The 23,752-nt window shown below is 46.7% G+C and overlaps 1 protein-coding gene across 3 annotated transcripts in view; it reads left to right on the forward strand.

Annotated features, from left to right (window-relative positions):
• Positions 1 to 23,752, forward strand: part of MAPRE2 (microtubule associated protein RP/EB family member 2) — a 495,635-nt gene that overhangs the window by 219,904 nt on the left and 251,979 nt on the right. The window lies entirely within an intron of this gene.

Consider the following 23,752-nt stretch of genomic DNA (forward strand, 5'->3'; position numbering starts at 1 on the left):
CCATGGTCCTTTCAGGAACCCCAGCATCCACTTAGGACGATAGAGAAAATAAGAATTTACTTACCGATAATTCTATTTCTCGGAGTCCGTAGTGGATGCTGGGCGCCCATCCCAAGTGCGGATTATCTGCAATACTTGTACATAGTTATTGTTAACTAATTCGGGTTATTGTTTAGGAAGCCATCTTTCAGAGGCTCCTCTGTTATCATACTGTTAACTGGGTTTAGATCACAAGTTGTACGGTGTGATTGGTGTGGCTGGTATGAGTCTTACCCGGGATTCAAAATCCTCCCTTATTGTGTACGCTCGTCCGGGCACAGTACCTAACTGGAGTCTGGAGGAGGGTCATAGGGGGAGGAGCCAGTACACACCACCTGACCTGTAAAAGCTTTACTTTTGTGCCCTGTCTCCTGCGGAGCCGCTATTCCCCATGGTCCTTTCAGGAACCCCAGCATCCACTACGGACTCCGAGAAATAGAATTATCGGTAAGTAAATTCTTATTTTCTCGGAGTCCGTAGTGGATGCTGGGCGCCCATCCCAAGTGCGGATTATCTGCATTACTTGTACATAGTTACAAAAATCGGGTTATTATTGTTGTGAGCCATCTTTTCAGAGGCTCCGCTGTTATCATACTGTTAACTGGGTTCAGATCACAGGTTGTACAGTGTGATTGGTGTGGCTGGTATGAGTCTTACCCGGGATTCAAAATCCTTCCTTATTGTGTACGCTCGTCCGGGCACAGTATCCTAACTGAGGCTTGGAGGAGGGTCATAGGGGGAGGAGCCAGTGCACACCACCTGATCCTAAAGCTTTACTTTTTGTGCCCTGTCTCCTGCGGAGCCGCTATTCCCCATGGTCCTTTCAGGAACCCCAGCATCCACTACGGACTCCGAGAAATAGAATTATCGGTAAGTAAATTCTTATTTTATAGGATAAAGCCGCCAATTCTGAGACACGCCTGGCTGAAGCCAGGGCTAACAGCATTACCACTTTCCATGTGAGATATTTTAAGTCCACAGTGGTGAGTGGTTCAAACCAATGTGATTTTAGGAATCCCAAAACTACATTGAGATCCCAAGGTGCCACTGGAGGCACAAAAGGAGGCTGTATATGCAGTACTCCCTTGACAAACGTCTGAACTTCAGGAACAGAAGCCAGTTCTTTTTGGAAGAATATTGACAGGGCCGAAATTTGAACCTTAATGGACCCTAATTTGAGGCCCATAGACAGTCCTGTTTGCAGGAAATGCAGGAAACGACCCAGTTGAAATTCCTCTGTAGGGGCCTTCCTGGCCTCGCACCACGCAACATATTTACGCCAAATACGGTGATAATGTTGTATGGTTACATCCTTCCTGGCTTTGATCAGGGTAGGGATGACTTCATCCGGAATGCCTTTATCCTTCAGGATCCGGCGTTCAACCGCCATGCCGTCAAACGCAGCCGCGGTAAGTCTTGGAACAGACATGGTCCCTGCTGGAGCAGGTCCTTTCTTAGAGGTAGAGGCCACGGGTCTTCCGTGAGCATCTCTTGAATTTCCGGGTACCAAGTCCTTCTTGGCCAATCCGGAGCCACGAGTATAGTCTTTACTCCTCTCCTTCTTATGATTCTCAGTACTTTTGGTATGAGAGGAAGAGGAGCGAACACATACACTGACTGGTACACCCACGGTGTTACCAGAGCGTCCACAGCTATTGCCTGAGGGTCCCTTGACCTGGCGCAATATCTGTCCAGTTTTTTGTTGAGGCGGGACGCCATCATGTCCACCTTTGGTTTTTCCCAACGGTTCACAATCATGTGGAAGACTTCTGGGTGAAGTCCCCACTCCCCCGGGTGAAGATCGTGTCTGCTGAGGAAGTCTGCTTCCCCGTTGTCCACTCCCGGAATGAACACTGCTGACAGTGCTATCACATGATTCTCCGCCCAGCGAAGAATCCTTGCCACTTCCATCATTGCCCTCCTGCTTCTTGTGCCGCCCTGTCTGTTTACGTGGGCGACTGCCGTGATGTTGTCCGACTGGATCAACACCGGCTGACCCTGAAGCAGAGGTCTTGCCTGACTTAGGGCATTGTAAATGGCCCTTAGTTCCAGGATATTTATGTGAAGTGACGTTTCCATGCTTGACCACAAGCCCTGGAAATTTCTTCCCTGTGTGACTGCTCCCCAGCCTCTCAGGCTGGCATCCGTGGTCGCCAGGACCCAATCCTGAATGCCGAATCTGCGGCCCTCTAGGAGATGAGCACTCTGTAACCACCACAGGAGAGACACCCTTGTCCTTGGAGACAGGGTTATCCGCTGATGCATTTGAAGATGCGATCCGGACCATTTGTCCAGCAGATCCCACTGAAAAGTTCTTGCGTGGAATCTGCCGAATGGAATCGCTTCGTAAGAAGCCACCATCTTTCCCAGGACCCTTGTGCATTGATGTACTGACACTTGGCCTGGTCTTAGGAGGTTCCTGACTAGGTCGGATAACTCCTTGGCTTTCTCCTCCGGGAGAAACACCTTTTTCTGTACTGTGTCCAGAATCATCCCTAGGAACAGCAGACGTGTCGTCGGAATCAGCTGCGATTTTGGAATATTTAGAATCCATCCGTGCTGTCGTAGTACTACTTGAGATAGTGCTACTCCGACCTCTAACTGTTCTCTGGACCTTGCCCTTATCAGGAGATCGTCCAAGTAAGGGATAATTAAGACGCCTTTTCTTCGAAGAAGAATCATCATTTCGGCCATTACCTTGGTAAAGACCCGGGGTGCCGTGGACAATCCAAACGGCAGCGTCTGAAACTGATAGTGACAGTTCTGTACCACAAACCTGAGGTACCCTTGGTGAGAAGGGCAAATTGGGACATGGAGGTAAGCATCCTTGATGTCCAGAGACACCATATAGTCCCCTTCCAGGTTCGCTATCACTGCTCTGAGTGACTCCATCTTGAATTTGAACCTTTTTATGTAAGTGTTCAAGGATTTCAGATTTAAAATGGGTCTCACCGAGCCGTCCGGCTTCGGTACCACAAACAGCGTGGAATAATACCCCTTTCCCTGTTGTAGGAGGGGTGCCTTGATTATCACCTGCTGGGAATACAGCTTGTGAATGGCTTCCAATACCGCCTCCCTGTCGGGGGGAGACGTTGGTAAAGCAGACTTCAGGAACCGGCGAGGGGGAGACGTCTCGAATTCCAATTTGCACCCCTGAGATCCTACCTGCAGGATCCAGGGGTCCACTTGCGAGTGAGCCCACTGCGCGCTGAAATTCTTGAGACGGGCCCCCACCGTGCCTGAGTCCGCTTGTAAGGCCCCAGCGTCATGCTGAGGACTTGGCAGAAGCGGGGGAGGGCTTCTGTTCGTGGGAAGAGGCTGTTTGCTGCAGTCTTTTTCCCCTTCCTCTGCCCCGGGGCAGATATGAGTGGCCTTTTGCCCGCTTGCCCTTATGGGGACGAAAGGACTGAGCCCGAAAAGACGGTGTCTTTTTCTGCTGCGAGGTGACTTGTGGTAAAAAGGTGGATTTTCCAGCCGTTGCCGTGGCCACCAGGTCCGATAGACCGACCCCAAATAACTCCTCCCCTTTATACGGCAATACTTCCATATGCCGTTTGGAATCCGCATCCCCTGACCACTGTCGCGTCCATAATCCTCTTCTGGCAGAAATGGACATCGCACTTACTCTTGATGCCAGAGTGCAAATATCCCTCTGTGCATCTCGCATATATAGAAATGCATCCTTTAAATGCTCTATAGTCAATAATATATTGTCCCTGTCCAGGGTATCAATATTTTCAGTCAGGGAATCCGACCAAGCCACCCCAGCACTGCACATCCAGGCTGAGGCGATTGCTGGTCGCAGTATAATACCAGTATGTGTGTATATACTTTTAAGGATATTTTCCAGCTTCCTATCAGCTGGTTCCTTGAGGGCGGCCGTATCAGGAGACGGTAACGCCACTTGTTTTGATAAGCGTGTGAGCGCCTTATCTACGCTAGGGGGTGTTTCCCAACGCGCCCTAACCTCTGGCGGGAAAGGGTATAATGCCAATAATTTTTTAGAAATTAGCAGTTTTTTATCGGGGGAAACCCACGCTTCATCACACACCTCATTTAATTCATCTGATTCAGGAAAAACCGGGTAGTTTTTTCACACCCCACATAATACCCTTTTTTGTGGTACTTGTAGTATCAGAAATGTTCAAAACCTCCTTCATTGCCGTGATCATGTAACGTGTGGCCCTACTGGAAAATACGTTTGTTTCCTCACCGTCGACACTGGAGTCAGTGTCCGTGTCAGTGTCTGTATCGACCTGAGGTAACGGGCGTTTTATAGCCCCTGACGGTGTTTGAGACGCCTGTACAGGTATTAACTGATTTGCCGGCTGTCTCATGTCGTCAACAGTCTTTTGTAAAGTGCCGACACTATCACGTAATTCTTTCCATAAGACCATCCAGTCAGGTGTCGACTCCCTAGGGGGTGACATCACTAACACAGGCAATTGCTCCGCCTCCACACCATTTTCCTCCTCATACATGTCGACACAGCGTACCGACACACAGCACACACACAGGGAATGCTCTGATAGAGGACAGGACCCCACTAGCCCTTTGGGGAGACAGAGGGAGAGTTTGCCAGCACACACCAGAGCGCTATATATATATACAGGGATAACCTTATATAAGTGTTTTTCCCTAATATAGCTGCTGTATATATTAATATGCCAATTTAGTGCCCCCCCCTCTCTTGTTTTACCCTGTTTCTGTAGTGCAGGACTGCAGGGGAGAGTCAGGGAGCCTTCCTCCATGCTGAGGAGATAGGCTCCTCCCCTTTTTCGGCGGCCTTTCTCCCGCTTTTTTGTGGAAAACTGGCAGGGGTTAAATACATCCATATAGCCCAGGAGCTATATGTGATGTATTTTTAGCCATTTAAGGTATTTTCATTGCGTCCCAGGGCGCCCCCCCCCCCCCAGCGCCCTGCACCCTCAGTGACCGGAGTGTGAAGTGTGCTGAGAGCAATGGCGCACAGCTGCGGTTCTGTGCGCTACCTTATTGAAGACAGGACGTCTTCTGCCGCCGATTTTCCGGACCTCTTCACTCTTCTGGCTCTGTAAGGGGGCCGGCGGCGCGGCTCCGGGACCCATCCATGGCTGGGCCTGTGATCGTCCCTCTGGAGCTAATGTCCAGTAGCCTAAGAAGCCCAATCCACTCTGCACGCAGGTGAGTTCGCTTCTTCTCCCCTTAGTCCCTCGATGCAGTGAGCCTGTTGCCAGCAGGTCTCACTGAAAATAAAAAAACCTATTTAAACTTTTACTCTAAGCAGCTCAGGAGAGCCACCTAGATTGCACCCTTCTCGTTCGGGCACAAAATCTTAACTGAGGCTTGGAGGAGGGTCATAGGGGGAGGAGCCAGTGCACACCAGCTAGTCCTAAAGCTTTTACTTTGTGCCCAGTCTCCTGCGGAGCCGCTATTCCCCATGGTCCTTTCGGAGTCCCCAGCATCCACTAGGACGTTAGAGAAAGCAGGAGAGCACGTGGATCGTCCTTTCTTGCCAGAGGTAAGGGCAGAGGGAAAAAGCTGCATAACACAGATAGTTCCCAGGAACAGAAGTCCTTCCCGGCCTCTGCAAAATCCACCGCATGACGCTGGGGCTCCCCTGAGGGAGTCCGCTCCTGTGGGGGCACGTCTTCACGTCTAGGTCCACTCACAGGTGGATCCATGGGCAATAGAAATAGTTTCCCAGGGTTACAAGCTGGAATTCGAAGAAGTGCCTCCTCGCCGGTTTTTCAAATCGGCCCTACCGAAACAACCCCTGGAAAGGGAGATAGTGTTACATGCGATTCACAAATTGTGTCTTCAACAAGTGGTGGTAGAGGTTCCCCTGCTTCAAAGAGGGCAGGGGTACTACTCAACTCTGTTTGTGGTTCCGAAACCGGACGGTTCGGTCAGACCCATTTAAATTTAAAATCCCTGAACCTTTACTTAAAACGGTTCAAGTTCAAGATGGAATCGCTCAGAGCGGTCATCGCCAGCCTAGAAGGGGGAGATTTTTTGGTATCTCTGGACATAAAGGATGCATACCTGCATGTCCCCATATATCCTCCTCATCAGGCGTACCTGAGATTTGCGGTACAGGATTGTCATTACCAATTTCAGACGTTGCCGTTTGGGCTTTCCACGGCCCCGAGAATTTTCACCAAGGTAATGGCGGAAATGATGGTGCTCCTGCGCAAGCAGGGTGTCACGATTATCCCGTACTTGGACGATCTCCTCATAAAAGCGAGATCACGGGAGAAGTTGCTGAACAGCGTATCACTTTCACTGAATGTGTTACAGCGACACGGCTGGATTCTCAATATTCCAAAGTCGCAGCTGAATCCTACAACTCGTCTGCCCTTCTTGGGCATGATTCTGGACACAGACCAGAAAAGGGTTTTTCTTCCGACGGAAAAAGCGCAGGAACTCATGACTCTAGTCATGAACCTGTTGAAACCAAAACAAGTGTCAGTACATCATTGCACTCAAGTTCTGGGAAAGATGGTGGCAACATACGAAGCCATTCCATATGGCAGATTCCATGCAAGGACCTTCCAATGGGACCTATTGGACAAATGGTCCGGGTCGCATCTGCAATTGCATCAGCGGATCACCCTGTCCCCCAGGTCCAGAGTATCTCTCCTAGGTGGCTAAACAGTGCCTACCTTCTAGAGGGCCGCAGGTTCGGCATTCAGGACTGGATCCTGGTGACCACGGACGCGAGCCTCCGAGGTTGGGGAGCAGTCACACAGGGGAGAAATTTCCAAAGACTTGTCTTCATATCAGCATCCTGGAACTAAGGGCCATATACAACGCCCTAGGTCAAGCGGAGATCTTACTACGAAATCGACCAGTTCTGATCCAGTCAGACAACATCACCGCAGTAGCTCATGTAAACCGCCAAGGCGGCACAAGGAGCAGAGTGGCAATGGCAGAAGTCACCAGGATTCTTCGCTGGGCGGAGAATCATGTAAGCGCTCTGTCAGCAGTGTTCATTCCGGGAGTGGACAACTGGGAAGCAGACTTCCTCAGCAGACACGATCGGCATCCGGGAGAGTGGGGACTTCATCAGAAAGTCTTCGCGCAGATTGCAAGTCGGTGGGGACTACCCCAAATAGACATGATGGCATCCCGTCTCAACAAAAAGCTACAAAGGTATTGCGCCAGGTCAAGAGACCCTCAGGCGGTAGCTGTGGACGCCCTAGTGACACCGTGGGTGTTCCAGTCGGTATATGTGTTTCCTCCTCTTCCTCTCATACCCAAGGTGTTGAGGATAATAAGAAAAAGAGGAGTGAGAGCAATTCTCATTGTTCCAGATTGGCCACGAAGGACCTGGTATCCGGATCTGCAAGAAATGCTCACAGAAGATCCGTGGCCTCTTCCTCTAAGGCAGGACCTGTTACAACAAGGTCCCTGTCTGTTCCAAGACTTACCGTGGCTGCGTTTGACGGCATGCCGGTTGAACGCCGGATCCTAGCGGAAAAAGGTATTCCGGATGAGGTCATTCCTACGCTACTAAAGGCTAGGAAGGACGTGACGTCTAAACATGATCACCGAATATGGCGAAAATATGTTTCTTGGTGTGAGGCCGGGAATGCTCCTACGGAAGAATTCCATCTAGGCCGTTTTCTTCACTTCCTACAAACTGGAGTGAATTTGGGCCTAAAATTAGGCTCCATTAAGGTTCAGATTTCGGCCTTATCCATTTTCTTTCAAAAGGAATTGGCCTCTTTACCTGAAGTACAGACTTTTGTGAAGGGAGTACTGCATATTCAGCCTCCTATTGTACCTCCGGTGGCGCCTTGGGACCTTAACGTGGTGTTAAATTTCCTTAAGTCACATTGGTTTGAACCACTTAAAACAGTGGAGTTTAAATATCTCACTTGGAAGGTGGTCATGTTGTTAGCCTTGGCTTCGGCTAGGCGAGTTTCGGAATTGGCGGCTTTATCACGTAAAAGCCCCTATCTGGTTTTCCATATGGATAGAGCGGAGTTGCGGACCCGTCCTCAATTCCTACCTAAGGTGGTCTCATCCTTTCATATGAACCAACCTATTGTCATGCCTGTGGCGACACGTGACTTGGAGGATTCCGAGTCCCTTGATGTGGTCAGGGCTTTGAAAATTTACGTGGCCAGTACGGCTAGGATCAGTAAAACAGAAGCACTGTTTGTCCTGTATGCAGCCGACAAGGTTGGCGGCCCTGCTTCAAAGCAGACTATTGCTCGCTGGATCTGTAACACGATTCAGCAGGCGCATTCTACGGCAGGATTGCCGTTATCGAAATCGGTTAAGGCCCATTCCACTAGGAAGGTGGGCTCGTCTTGGGCGGCTGCCCGAGGGGTCTCGGCACTACAGCTGTGCCGAACTGCTACTTGGTCGTGGTCAAACACCTTTGCAAAGTTCTATAAGTTTGATACCCTGGCTGAGGAGGACCTCCTGTTTGCTCAATCGGTGCTGCAGAGTCATCCGCACTCTCCCGCCCGTTTGGGAGCTTTGGTATAATCCCCATGGTCCTTACGGAGTCCCCAGCATCCTCTAGGACGTTAGAGAAAATAAGATTTTAAACCTACCGGTAAATCTTTTTCTCGTAGTCCGTAGAGGATGCTGGGCGCCCGTCCCAAGTGCGGACTACTTCTGCAAGACTTGTATATAGTTATTGCTTACATAAGGGTTATGTTATAGTTTCATCGGTTTTGGGCCGATGATATGTTGTTCTTCATACTGTTAACTAGATAGTATATCACAAGTTATATGGTGTGATTGGTGTGGCTGGTATGAATCTTGCCCTTGGATTACAAAAATCCTCGTACTGTCCGTCTCCTCTGGGCACAGTTTCTCTAACTGAGGTCTGGAGGAGGGGCATAGAGGGAGGAGCCAGTGCACACCCAGAGTAAAAGTATTTCTTAAAGTGCCCATGTCTCCTGCGGAGCCCGTCTATCCCCATGGTCCTTACGGAGTCCCCAGCAACCTCTACGGACCACGAGAAAAAGATTTACCGGTAGGTTTAAAATCTTATTTTCTAACTTTCACTGGGTAACATAATACTTAAGCGATCAGTTTGGGTTAAGCTCAACGAATTGGATATCAAGGGTTACATTTACTAAAGGACGATTTTGAAAGTTGTTTTTTTTAACATTTTTTTGTAAATGTGCGATTTAGCCCCTGAAACACAACATCGATTTATATTGATTTAAAATCGACCTTTAGTAAATGTACCCCCAAGCGTCAGATGCAGAGTTGGATATAATTTGGCCGTGTATTGCTGAAAGGAAGTGTGCACAAAAAAAAATATATCTTCGGCCATATACATAGTTGTGCACATCTCCAGGTGGTCGCTTCTGCATCTGGGCCTGGTTTGCTACTAGTCATCTTCAGCATTCGCTTACACGTGCTCTATACTAGGTGTAAAAGCCTAGAAACTATTGGATTTTCCCTGGGTATGGCTGTTGTCCAGGTCGACCCCAAAAGGTCAACCGATACAAGGTCAACACATGAATAAGGTTGACATGGAAAAGGTTGACACAGAAAAAGTTCGACATAGGGTTGTTGTTTTTTGTGTCGTTTACTGCGTAAAGTGACGGGAACCCCAATTAGTGCACCGCGTCTCCTTCGTGTGGCTCACTTCACTCTCCATACTTCGGGCAAGGTGCCTCGCTCTGCTGCTGCTGCGCTCGGCACAGGTTACTATTCCCAATCGTAATCCACGGGGATCGTAAAGTATTAAAAAAGTTTTTTTTTAATTTGTAAAAAAGCCATGTCAATTTTTTCCTGTGTCGATCCATTGCCTTGTTGTCACTTTGTCCATGTCGACCTTTTGACCATGTCGACACAATGCCTGTCAACCATTAGTGGTAGACCTATGGACTGTCGACCTTATCCATGCAGATAACATCCCTTATGTCCAGGTCTGTATAGCATCCATTTGTGGGAAAACATCTTAACTGAATTGTACTTATTGAAGAACGCCCAGGTCCTTATCTTTTGTCTGAGTGTTCTGTGCTTGAAATGTATTTACTCATTTCCGGAGTACACACAGATATGCCTTGTAAACGGGCCTAGATTCAACTCTGCATCAGCACCCAAGCCAGCATGTGCATGGATCCATAACAGTTGTTCAGTTTAGTGCTAATTAAGCGGCATGTAGGATTAAAGTTTTTAAGTTCAATTTAAGGGGGGGAATTCAATTGTTTGAAAAGTGCATTGGGTGTCTGTTTATTCCTATCTAATAGACAGGAAAAAACAGACACCCAACCGACTTTTCAAACGTTTGAATTCCACCCCAAAACGTCTTCGCAGGGGGCACTAATGGCATTTCCAGTTACAACGCAAAAAAAAGGCCAAAATATGATTTGTCGGTGAAGTTTAAAGGAGCCTTTCAGGTGGTATCTGGGGTTTAACTATGTAGCTTCAGACTTTACTGACCAAAACCATACTTCTCCTGGAGTAGGTCTGCAAGTCTTCAGAGACCTAAGCAGAGTGGCCCATTAGCCTCCCTAATCAGCACTTATTTTTGCATCCTTACATTATTAACCTCACATACACTTCTTCCCTGATTCCATATGTATTTGGGAGGGGAATCTCTGGTATGTACTCTAAGCAGTACCTAAACATAAACAAAATGAATCATAATGGTAAAATCTTTAGATGCATGCTAGATGTTAATGTACTCAGGTTAGGGGATGCTTCCCTAGAGTTGTGAGTAAAACCAGGTAAAGGTGTAATCTTAAGGCCAGTACTCACCGGCAGATGTGGGGAGAGATGTGTGCTGAACGAACCGCTCAGCACACATCTCTCCCCCCACTCAGCACAGCGCGATGTGTGCTGAGCGTGTGGGGGGAGACGGGGGGCCGCTCATTTCACCCAGCGGGTGAAGTGAGCGACCTGCTAGATTGGCCTGAATGCAGGCCAATCTAGCACCAGCGATAGTGATGCGCAGGGCTGCGCTTCACTATCGCTGTGAGGGGTACACACGGAGTGATCGCTGCTTAAAATCTAAGCAATCTAGTCAGATTGCTTAGATTTTAAGCAGCGATCGCTCCGTGAATACCCCCTTTACACTGACTACAGTTTCTTGTGCTGCCTGGGGAATTTGAAATGTCAGAACAGATTGAGGATTTAAAGCAGGGGTGGGGAACCTTTTTTTATGCCAAGGGCCATTTGGATTTTTTTCAACATCATAGCGGGCCATTTTGTAAACTACAGTACATCTCCCATGATGCCGTGCACGGCTGATGGCTTTACACAGCTGCCTCATATCATCTACCATAGCCGTCTGCAGCGTACTGCATCATGGAAGATGTCGTTTTCTCACACTGTACACTGAATACAGTGCACAGTGTGAGAAAACTACATCTCTCAGGATGCAGAGCACGGCGGACGGCTTTACACTTGGCGGCTGCCTTGGCAGGGACCCGGGCCGGTCAAAATGCTTTGCCGGGCCGGATAAGGCCCGCGGGTCGGAGGTTCCCCACCCCTAGTTTAAAGCATCAGTACTACTAAGTGCAAAATACACCTTGTTTTGCACTTAATAGCATTGCTGTTTTAAATTCTGACCATTGAAAAACCGCCATTCGGTATCATCGGGGGGTATGGTTCCATCCTCATCTCTGAATTACAGTGGTAAAATAAATCTGCACATGGTTAGTGGCCTACATGCAAAAGCAGTGAGTATTTTCTGTGCACGCAAAAATAAAAATGCGTCTGTTTCCTTTGCATCGCAGCGTGGTCTGTTCAGATACGATTTTGCACCCTCTGCCTGCATTACTCCTAACTGTAAATAAGACCCATTATGTGGTGCTGGGTAAAATAAACACACTTTAGGTAAAAAGTGAACAAAAGTAAGAAACTCTACTTCATATTATTATTATTATTATTATTATTATTATTATTATTATTATTATTATACAGCGCCATACAAAGGACAGTACAGGGAGACGAAACTTAGCATTACAGTAAATAAATAACAGAATAGAGCACCACACATTCTCAAGACATAATACAGCTAAGATGTAAGTAGTGAGGGAGTGATCATCGTACTACTAGGGGCTGGTGGCCATAGATGGAGATGAGACTTTACCAGCAGGAGAAAAAGTGGGTAAAAATGGTCGCTGAGTAGGGGAGAGCTGCGAGTGAAATGTATCGAGAAGAGGGCTTAGATAACAAGAGAAAAGAGGGCCCTGCTCTGAAGAGCTAACAATCTAGTGGGAAGGGTCGACAGATGACATGAGGCGCAAGCAAGCCTGATGGCAGTATGTAAGCAAAGCTGAGATGTTCAAGGCATGAGGCAGGGGGATGGAGGAGTGGCCTCGGGACTAGGTTATGCATTGGGAGGGTATTGCATTGGTTCATATTGTCCCTGATTATGATTCATTGCACTTCTTTCGAGAGAACATTTCTCATCTATCTGCGATTAGACACAAATAAAGGACTTAGAATAAATACAGTGAAGGGACCATTTAGTTTTAACTCCGTTTTCTCATTTTTATTGTTTATTTCAAGAACATATTCCTAAAAGTGGCCCCATACTTAGAGTATAGTGTGTGGGAAGGAACCATAAGGGGAAGTGTTGAAATTAACTTGTTAAGAGGGGTGACATGCTTACTGTGGTTATACAAAAATGTTTTATTCCCGGGCCCTCAGCCAGCAATATAGTGTCACCTCTGCAGGTATTCATTGTGGAAACTGTGATTTAAGTCTCATTTAAACAATGGGAACTGGTGTCTTAGAAAAGCGTAGGCGTTGATTTAGACAGGTATTGTGATGGGATTTATGTCTACTATTTTAGGCCTGACCATTATGAGAGTTGTAGATGGAAACCCCTTTGTGTGACCCCCTGCTTCAGTGAGATCCTCTATGCCATGAGCATACTTGCTGACATTTTACCTGGGCCTTCCGAGAGATGCCATAGGGGAAAACCTGGGTGTAAGGCGTAGGGGGCATAGCACAATGCCAGTTAAAATGGGTGGTATACTCTAAAGGATCAGGGAAAGCTCACAGAAATTCTGGCGTCTCCCAGTCATTCCAGAAGAATAAGCAAATATGTCCATAAGTTATGTTGTATGATAGTGTATGTGAGGTCCAGCTCACAGTGTGTATTGACACGTACAGTAAGGGCCCATACCAGTGCTGTATCTGCACATGTGCCGCCAAGTACCACTTGTGGTCACTACACTCGTGGTACAACTATAGTGTTAACCTAAAACCAAAGAAAAATAACTGTCTATTTTTGTACATCTTTTGGCCATATTGCTTGCTGTGGTATCTGCCTGGATGCCATGTATCTTGCTGGCTAGACAGCTCAATATATAAATATTATAGTGAAATGGAGCTAGACACACCAAGGGTTTTATGTGCATATTTGCTTTTCCTGTTCTTGGCAGTGAGCACAGATGTTTCAGGGTTCTCTCTCTCACTCTTTCTGCCAAGCACCTAAATATAATAATGTGCACACTTGGTTTGTTCTAGTGAATAGGTTGTATGGACAGAAAAGAGCCTTTTGTTATTGCTCGGGGACCTGTGTCTGGCTTATGCTTCACTTTAACAATTAAACTTCCCTAGTCTACTGCGAAACATGTCACCTTTTGTCTGTAATAGAAAAGCTAAAAAAAAAGCAGTTTACGTGAAACGTGGGCACATATGTTATTGATGTTTTTTATTTTTACTCTTTGAAAGGAGATTTTAATTATGTTGATGCTGAGCAATCTTAACATTGACAAGTGAGTAGCGATGTGAGGCTCCGTTCTTTCTGATGTGGGAAAATAGTGGTGTCAGGGGTATCGGATGTACCACTATATGAAACAAGGGTCATATATCTTATTTGAATTGTTATTTAAAGAACACAAATAGGGTGTGCCTGTGTGTTCTAACTCCACTAAAAAGCATTTACAATGCTTCATTCTGTGTTTCATGTAAAATAGTCACATGGTGTATTTTGAGATGACTGTAGCTGAACTTTGCACTTGGAGTAGCTGGTCAGGACGGTTTGCATGCAATACACTTAAGCTGGGTACACATTAGGTGATACTGTATATCAGCCATTTGAGTGAATGCCGATATATCGCAAGCCCTTTCAATGGATGTGTACACCCTATATGTCTTTTTAAACAGTGTTGTTCACAGACTTATTGCATTGATTGTGCAGCACAGCCTATGGCCTATATATCTAATACCTGTTTTAGACTCAAATTGCAGTTCGCAGCCGGCAGCCTGACACGGGTGCTACCCAGCTGCGACCCGCGTCAGCCCCCTTTCACATTGCATTACCAACCCGGCATATTGCTGGGTTGGTGACGTCGCTAATGACGCGTCGGGGGCAGCACTTGGAGATCACATGATCTCCAAGCGCCGCTGGTCTATACACTGTAAACGGAGCCAGGTCGATGCGACCCGGCTACCGTTTACACAGCACAGTTTGCCGGGTTGAACACGTGTTCTACCCTGCAAACTACCCGAGTTGAAATACTGGGTCATTCACTCAGGATTATTCTAACTAGGCCCTTTTACACCGTGCAGCAACACAGGTTATGCGCGTTCTTGTGCAATAACCCGTGTTATATGCTAGCGGTGTAAAACGGGTATAAATGTATATCAGCGCGTCTGGCTGTGTGTACAGACGGCAAATTCAAATGCCTGCCCAGCTGGGTGTCCTGACCAACACATCGAGTGGCCGATCGGCAAGTGTCGACTAGATTGTCAGGTTCTTATCTGCCGTCAAAATCTATTATTTTTTTTCTTGTATTTTTGTATTTCTATAAATGTGTATACTTTCTTGAATCGGCAACCCTGTCGGCGGACCGGGGTGTCCATCGTAGGAATGGCTATCGACCATCGATGATTCAAAATCATTGATGGTTTATGGCCGATGTAGACTACTTTTGCCATCGATGGGGGAGAACCAGATGGTTTCCCACCATCGATGGAAAGGTATAACCAAATACTTTTTTTCTTAATGTGGTTTCCGGGACGCGGAGTATAGCTCCGCGCCCAACACCATATAAGCCCCGCCCCTGTTTTTTTATTGGCCCGCGGACCAGCCAGCACCTTTCAGTGGTGGCCATCGAGTGGTGCAAACCATTGATGGATCAACATAAATGTTTGTGTACCATTGATGGTTATCATCAATGGTATCGTCGATTGCAACCGTCGATGGACACCCCACCGATGGCCATCCCTAGTCCATCAACATGTCTGTCTTGTGTGCACCCAATACAGAATATATGGAGGGGGTCCTTGTATTGCACGCTCTAATTCAAAACCTAATAAGAGGCGCTATCATGCTGAGACTTGTAGTTCCACACACACAAAAGAAAATGCAGATGCACACTCTATAGCAGGGATGGGGAACCTTCGGCCCTCCAGCTGTTGTTGAACTACACATACCAGCATGCCTTGCTACAGTTTTGCTATTTGGCCATGCTAAAACTGTTGCAGGGCATGTTGGGATGTGTAGTTCAACAACAGCTGGAGGGCCGAAGGTTCCCCATCCCTGCTCTATAGAATTAAACACTGATAATTAAAATAATTATAATAAACTCTGCAATCTACCATAGAGCAAAATTGAGTTACTTAGCATCATTTTTGGGCCCACTGATCGTGACTAGGTGACCTCATCTGGTGGGTCCCTAACGCTAAGGTTCCAGTCCAGGGCAATACACTAGTGAGAGGTTAAAGTGTTAAGAAGCAAAAGCAGGAGTGTTACATTGGTGGGCCAATATATTTTTGGCCGAAAATGATGCTAAGCACCTTCATTTTGCTATATGTTAGTTTGCAGAGTTTATTATAATTCTGATTAGCAGTGCTTAGTACTATAGAGTGTGCATCTGTATTTTCATTTTACTGGTGTGTACCCAGCCTAAGGGGTAAATTTACTAAGGTGGGTGTTTTTTTATAGATCTGGTGATGTTGCCCATTGCAACCAATCAGATTCTATCTACTATCTTCTAGAAGCAGCTAGATAAATGTTAAGTAGAATCTGATTGGTTGCTATGAGCAACATCACCAGTTCTAAAAAAAAAAACCTCCCACCTTAGTAAATTTACCCCAAAGGGTGTGCAAGTTAAGACAGCTCCTACTGTGACACACATTCTGTGGGGTAAATTTACTAAGATGAGAGTTCTATTTAAGATGGGATGTTGCCTATATCAACCAATCAGATTCCAGGTATTATCTTCCTGAAGGTGCTAGAAACATGAGAAGAAGAATCTGATTGGTTGCTATGGGCAACACCCCATCTTAAACAGAACTCCCATCCTAGTAAATATTAGAGATGAGCGGGTTCGGTTTCTCTGAATCCGAACCCGCCCGAACTTCATGTTTTTTTACACGGGTCCGAGCGACTCGGATCTTCCCGCCTTGCTCGGTTAACCCGAGCGCGCCCGAACGTCATCATCACGCTGTCGGATTCTCGCGAGGCTCGGATTCTATCGCGAGACTCGGATTCTATATAAGGAGCCGCGCGTCGCGGCCATTTTCACACGTGCATTGAGATTGATAGGGAGAGGACGTGGCTGGCGTCCTCTCCGTTTAGAAATTAAAATAGATAGGAGAGTGAGAGTGAGACACTTCATTTACTTACTGGAGCTTAGGAGGAGTTATACTAGTGACTGATGACCAGTGACCTGACCACCAGTGCAGTTTTATTATTTATTATTATTTAATAATCCGTTCTGTTCTTGTTCTCTGCCTGAAAAAAACGATACACAGTGACTCAGTCACACTCACATACCATATCTGTGCTCAGCCCAGTGTGCTGCATCATCTATGTATAATATCTGACTGTGCTCACACAGCTTAATTGTGGGGGAGACTGGGGAGCAGTTATAGGTTATAGCAGGAGCCAGGAGTACATATTAAACAGTGCACACTTTTGCTGCCAGAGTGCCACTGCCAGTGTGACTGACCACTGTGACCAGTGACCTGACCACACTGACCACCAGTATAGTATATTGTGATTGAATGTCTGCCTGAAAAAGTACACTCGTCGTGTGACTTGTGTGGTGTTTTTTTATTCTATAAAAATTAAAAAACTCATTCTGCTGACAGACAGTGTCCACTCCAGCAGGTCCGTCATTATATAATATATACCTGTCCGGCTGCAGTAGTGATATATATATATTTTTTATATCATTGTTTATCATCCAGTCTACTAGCAGCAGACACAGTACGGTAGTTCACGGCTGTAGCTACCTCTGTGTCGGCACTCGGCAGTCCATCCATAATTGTATACCACCTACCCGTGGTTTTTTTTTTCTTTCTTCTTTATACATACTACATCTCATTATCATCCAGTCTATATTAGCAGCAGACACAGTACAGTACGGTAGTCCACGGCTGTAGCTACCTCTGTGTCGGCACTCGGCAGTCCATCCATAATTGTATACCACCTACCCGTGTTTTTTTTTCTCTTTCTTCTTTATACATACTACATCTCATTATCAACCAGTCTATATTAGCAGCAGACACAGTACGGTAGTTCACGGCTGTAGCTACCTCTGTGTCGGCACTCGGCAGTCCATCCATAATTGTATACCACCTACCCGTGGTTTTTTTTTTCTTTCTTCTTTATACATACATACTACATCTCATTATCATCCAGTCTATATTAGCAGCAGACACAGTACAGTACGGTAGTCCACGGCTGTAGCTACCTCTGTGTCGGCACTCGGCAGTCCATCCATAATTGTATACCACCTACCCGTGGTTTTTTTTTTCTTTCTTCTTTATACATACTACATCTCATTATCATCCAGTCTATATTAGCAGCAGACACAGTACAGTACGGTAGTCCACGGCTGTAGCTACCTCTGTGTCGGCACTCGGCAGTCCATCCATAATTGTATACCACCTACCCGTGGTTTTTTTTTCTTTCTTCTTTATACATACTACATCTCATTATCAACCAGTCTATATTAGCAGCAGACACAGTACAGTACGGTAGTCCACGGCTGTAGCTACCTCTGTGTCGGCACTCGGCAGTCCATCCATAATTGTATACCACCTACCCGTGGTTTTTTTTTTCTTTCTTCTTTATACATACTACATCTCATTATCATCCAGTCTATATTGGCAGCAGACACAGTACAGTACGGTAGTCCACGGCTGTAGCTACCTCTGTGTCGGCACTCGGCAGTCCATCCATAATTGTATACCACCTACCCGTGGTTTTTTTTTCTTTCTTCTTTATACATACTACATCTCATTATCAACCAGTCTATATTAGCAGCAGACACAGTACAGTACGGTAGTCCACGGCTGTAGCTACCTCTGTGTCGGCACTCGGCAGTCCATCCATAATTGTATACCACCTACCCGTGGTTTTTTTTTTCTTTCTTCTTTATACATACTACATCTCATTATCATCCAGTCTATATTAGCAGCAGACACAGTACAGTACGGTAGTCCACGGCTGTAGCTACCTCTGTGTCGGCACTCGGCAGTCCATCCATAATTGTATACCACCTACCCGTGGTTTTTCTTTTCTTTCTTCTTTATACATACTACATCTCATTATCAACCAGTCTATATTAGCAGCAGACACAGTACAGTACGGTAGTCCACGGCTGTAGATACCTCTGTGTCGGCACTCGGCAGTCCATCCATAATTGTATACCACCTACCCGTGGTTTTTTTTTTCTTTCTTCTTTATACATACTACATCTCATTATCATCCAGTCTATATTAGCAGCAGACACAGTACAGTACGGTAGTCCACGGCTGTAGCTACCTCTGTGTCGGCACTCGGCAGTCCATCCATAATTGTATACCACCTACCCGTTGTTTTTTTTTTCTTTCTTCTTTATACATACTACATCTCATTATCAACCAGTCTATATTAGCAGCAGACACAGTACAGTACGGTAGTCCACGGCTGTAGCTACCTCTGTGTCGGCACTCGGCAGTCCATCCATAATTGTATACCACCTACCCGTGGTTTTTTTTTTCTTTCTTCTTTATACATACTACATCTCATTATCATCCAGTCTATATTAGCAGCAGACACAGTACAGTACGGTAGTCCACGGCTGTAGCTACCTCTGTGTCGGCACTCGGCAGTCCATCCATAATTGTATACCACCTACCCGTGGTTTTTTTTTCTTTCTTCTTTATACATACTACATCTCATTATCATCCAGTCTATATTAGCAGCAGACACAGTACAGTACGGTAGTCCACGGCTGTAGCTACCTCTGTGTCGGCACTCGGCAGTCCATCCATAATTGTATACCACCTACCCGTGGTTTTTTTTTTCTTTCTTCTTTATACATACTACATCTCATTATCAACCAGTCTATATTAGCAGCAGACACAGTACAGTACGGTAGTCCACGGCTGTAGCTACCTCTGTGTCGGCACTCGGCAGTCCATCCATAAGTATACTAGTATCCATCCATCTCCATTGTTTACCTGAGGTGCCTTTTAGTTGTGCCTATTAAAATATGGAGAACAAAAATGTTGAGGTTCCAAAATTAGGGAAAGATCAAGATCCACTTCCACCTCGTGCTGAAGCTGCTGCCACTAGTCATGGCCGAGACGATGAAATGCCAGCAACGTCGTCTGCCAAGGCCGATGCCCAATGTCATAGTACAGAGCATGTCAAATCCAAAACACCAAATATCAGTAAAAAAAGGACTCCAAAACCTAAAATAAAATTGTCGGAGGAGAAGCGTAAACTTGCCAATATGCCATTTACTACACGGAGTGGCAAGGAACGGCTGAGGCCCTGGCCTATGTTCATGGCTAGTGGTTCAGCTTCACATGAGGATGGAAGCACTCAGCCTCTCGCTAGAAAACTGAAAAGACTCAAGCTGGCAAAAGCACCGCAAAGAACTGTGCGTTCTTCGAAATCCCAAATCCACAAGGAGAGTCCAATTGTGTCGGTTGCGATGCCTGACCTTCCCAACACTGGACGTGAAGAGCATGCGCCTTCCACCATTTGCACGCCCCCTGCAAGTGCTGGAAAGAGCACCCGCAGTCCAGTTCCTGATAGTCAGATTGAAGATGTCAGTGTTGAAGTACACCAGGATGAGGAGGATATGGGTGTTGCTGGCGCTGGGGAGGAAATTGACCAGGAGGATTCTGATGGTGAGGTGGTTTGTTTAAGTCAGGCACCCGGGGAGACACCTGTTGTCCGTGGGAGGAATATGGCCGTTGACATGCCTGGTGAAAATACCAAAAAAATCAGCTCTTCAGTGTGGAGGTATTTCAACAGAAAAGCGGACAACAGGTGTCAAGCCGTGTGTTGCCTTTGTCAAGCTGTAATAAGTAGGGGTAAGGACGTTAACCACCTCGGAACATCCTCCCTTATACGTCACCTGCAGCGCATTCATAATAAGTCAGTGACAAGTTCAAAAACTTTGGGCGACAGCGGAAGCAGTCCACTGACCAGTAAATCCCTTCCTCTTGTAACCAAGCTCACGCAAACCACCCCAGCAACTCCCTCAGTGTCAATTTCCTCCTTCCCCAGGAATGCCAATAGTCCTGCAGGCCATGTCACTGGCAATTCTGACGAGTCCTCTCCTGCCTGGGATTCCTCCGATGCATCCTTGCGTGTAACGCCTACTGCTGCTGGCGCTGCTGTTGTTGCTGCTGGGAGTCGATGGTCATCCCAGAGGGGAAGTCGTAAGCCCACTTGTACTACTTCCAGTAAGCAATTTACTGTCCAACAGTCCTTTGCGAGGAAGATGAAATATCACAGCAGTCATCCTGCTGCAAAGCGGATAACTGAGGCCTTGACAACTATGTTGGTGTTAGACGTGCGTCCGGTATCCGCCGTTAGTTCACAGGGAACTAGACAATTTATTGAGGCAGTGTGCCCCCGTTACCAAATACCATCTAGGTTCCACTTCTCCAGGCAGGCGATACCGAGAATGTACACGGACGTCAGAAAAAGACTCACCAGTGTCCTAAAAAATGCAGTTGTACCCAATGTCCACTTAACCACGGACATGTGGACAAGTGGAGCAGGGCAGGGTCAGGACTATATGACTGTGACAGCCCACTGGGTAGATGTATGGACTCCCGCCGCAAGAACAGCAGCGGCGGCACCAGTAGCAGCATCTCGCAAACGCCAACTCTTTCCTAGGCAGGCTACGCTTTGTATCACCGCTTTCCAGAATACGCACACAGCTGAAAACCTCTTACGGCAACTGAGGAAGATCATCGCGGAATGGCTTACCCCAATTGGACTCTCCTGTGGATTTGTGGCATCGGACAACGCCAGCAATATTGTGTGTGCATTAAATATGGGCAAATTCCAGCACGTCCCATGTTTTGCACATACCTTGAATTTGGTGGTGCAGAATTTTTAAAAAAACGACAGGGGCGTGCAAGAGATGCTGTCGGTGGCCAGAAGAATTGCGGGACACTTTCGGCGTACAGGCACCACGTACAGAAGACTGGAGCACCACCAAAAACTACTGAACCTGCCCTGCCATCATCTGAAGCAAGAAGTGGTAACGAGGTGGAATTCAACCCTCTATATGCTTCAGAGGTTGGAGGAGCAGCAAAAGGCCATTCAAGCCTATACAATTGAGCACGATATAGGAGGTGGAATGCACCTGTCTCAAGCGCAGTGGAGAATGATTTCAACGTTGTGCAAGGTTCTGATGCCCTTTGAACTTGCCACACGTGAAGTCAGTTCAGACACTGCCAGCCTGAGTCAGGTCATTCCCCTCATCAGGCTTTTGCAGAAGAAGCTGTAGACATTGAAGGAGGAGCTAACACGGAGCGATTCCGCTAGGCATGTGGGACTTGTGGATGGAGCCCTTAATTCGCTTAACAAGGATTCACGGGTGGTCAATCTGTTGAAATCAGAGCACTACATTTTGGCCACCGTGCTCGATCCTAGATTTAAAGCCTACCTTGGATCTCTCTTTCCGGCAGACACAAGTCTGCTGGGGTTGAAAGACCTGCTGGTGAGAAAATTGTCAAGTCAAGCGGAACGCGACCTGTCAAGATCTCCTCCTTCACATTCTCCCGCAACTGGGGGTGCGAGGAAAAGGCTAAGAATTCCGAGCCCACCCGCTGGCGGTGATGCAGGGCAGTCTGGAGCGACTGCTGATGCTGACATCTGGTCCGGACTGAAGGACCTGACAACGATTACGGACATGTCGTCTACTGTCACTGCATATGATTCTCTCACCATTGAAAGAATGGTGGAGGATTATATGAGTGACCGCATCCAAGTAGGCACGTCACACAGTCCGTACTTATACTGGCAGGAAAAAGAGTCAATTTGGAGGCCCTTGCACAAACTGGCTTTATTCTACCTAAGTTGCCCTCCCACAAGTGTGTACTCCGAAAGAGTGTTTAGTGCCGCCGCTCACCTTGTCAGCAATCGGCGTACGAGGTTACATCCAGAAAATGTGGAGAAGATGATGTTCATTAAAATTAATTATAATCAATTCCTCCGTGGAGACATTGACCAGCAGCAATTGCCTCCACAAAGTACACAGGGAGCTGAGATGGTGGATTCCAGTGGGGACGAATTGATAATCTGTGAGGAGGGGGATGTACACGGTGATATATCGGAGGATGATGATGAGGTGGACATCTTGCCTCTGTAGAGCCAGTTTGTGCAAGGAGAGATTAATTGCTTCTTTTTTGGTGGGGGTCCAAACCAACCCGTCATTTCAGTCACAGTCGTGTGGCAGACCCTGTCACTGAAATGATGGGTTGGTTAAAGTGTGCATGTCCTGTTTATACAACATAAGGGTGGGTGGGAGGGCCCAAGGACAATTCCATCTTGCACCTCTTTTTTCTTTAATTTTTCTTTGCGTCATGTGCTGTTTGGGGAGGGTTTTTTGGAAGGGACATCCTGCGTGACACTGCAGTGCCACTCCTAGATGGGCCCGGTGTTTGTGCCGGCCACTAGGGTCGCTTATCTTACTCACACAGCTACCTCATTGCGCCTCTTTTTTTCTTTGCGTCATGTGCTGTTTGGGGAGGGTTTTTTGGAAGGGACATCCTGCGTGACACTGCAGTGACACTCCTAGATGGGCCCGGTGTTTGTGTCGGCCACTAGGGTCGCTTATCTTACTCACACAGCTACCTCATTGCGCCTCTTTTTTTCTTTGCGTCATGTGCTGTTTGGGGAGGGTTTTTTGGAAGGGACATCCTGCGTGACACTGCAGTGACACTCCTAGATGGGCCCGGTGTTTGTGTCGGCCACTAGGGTCGCTTAGCTTAGTCATCCAGCGACCTAGGTGCAAATTTTAGGACTAAAAATAATAGTGAGGTGTGAGGTATTCAGAATAGACTGAAAATGAGTGTAAATTATGGTTTTTGAGGTTAATAATACTTTGGGATCAAAATGACCCCCAAATTCTATGATTGAAGCTGTTTTTTAGTGTTTTTTGAAAAAAACACCCGAATCCAAAACACACCCGAATCCGACAAAAAAAATTCGGTGAGGTTTTGCCAAAACGCGGTCGAACCCAAAACACGGCCGCGGAACCGAACCCAAAACCAAAACACAAAACCCGAAAAATTTCCGGCGCTCATCTCTAGTAAATATACCCCCTATGTCTACACAATACTGGTGCACATTTCAAGTTGATGCTGATTAATGTAGAATTGCTCTGGACAGATCTGAGGAAGAAATGAAAGTGTGCAGGCGCATATAAATTATTTGTAAAAGTAATGGGGATATTTTACAATAAACTGTGTACAATAGTGTACATTCCCTAAAACCAGTGCAGCCAATAGGTATACTATACAGCAATTTTATAGCACCATA

Source organism: Pseudophryne corroboree, chromosome 5, assembly GCF_028390025.1.
Source record: "Pseudophryne corroboree isolate aPseCor3 chromosome 5, aPseCor3.hap2, whole genome shotgun sequence".
Lineage (NCBI taxonomy): Eukaryota > Metazoa > Chordata > Amphibia > Anura > Myobatrachidae > Pseudophryne > Pseudophryne corroboree.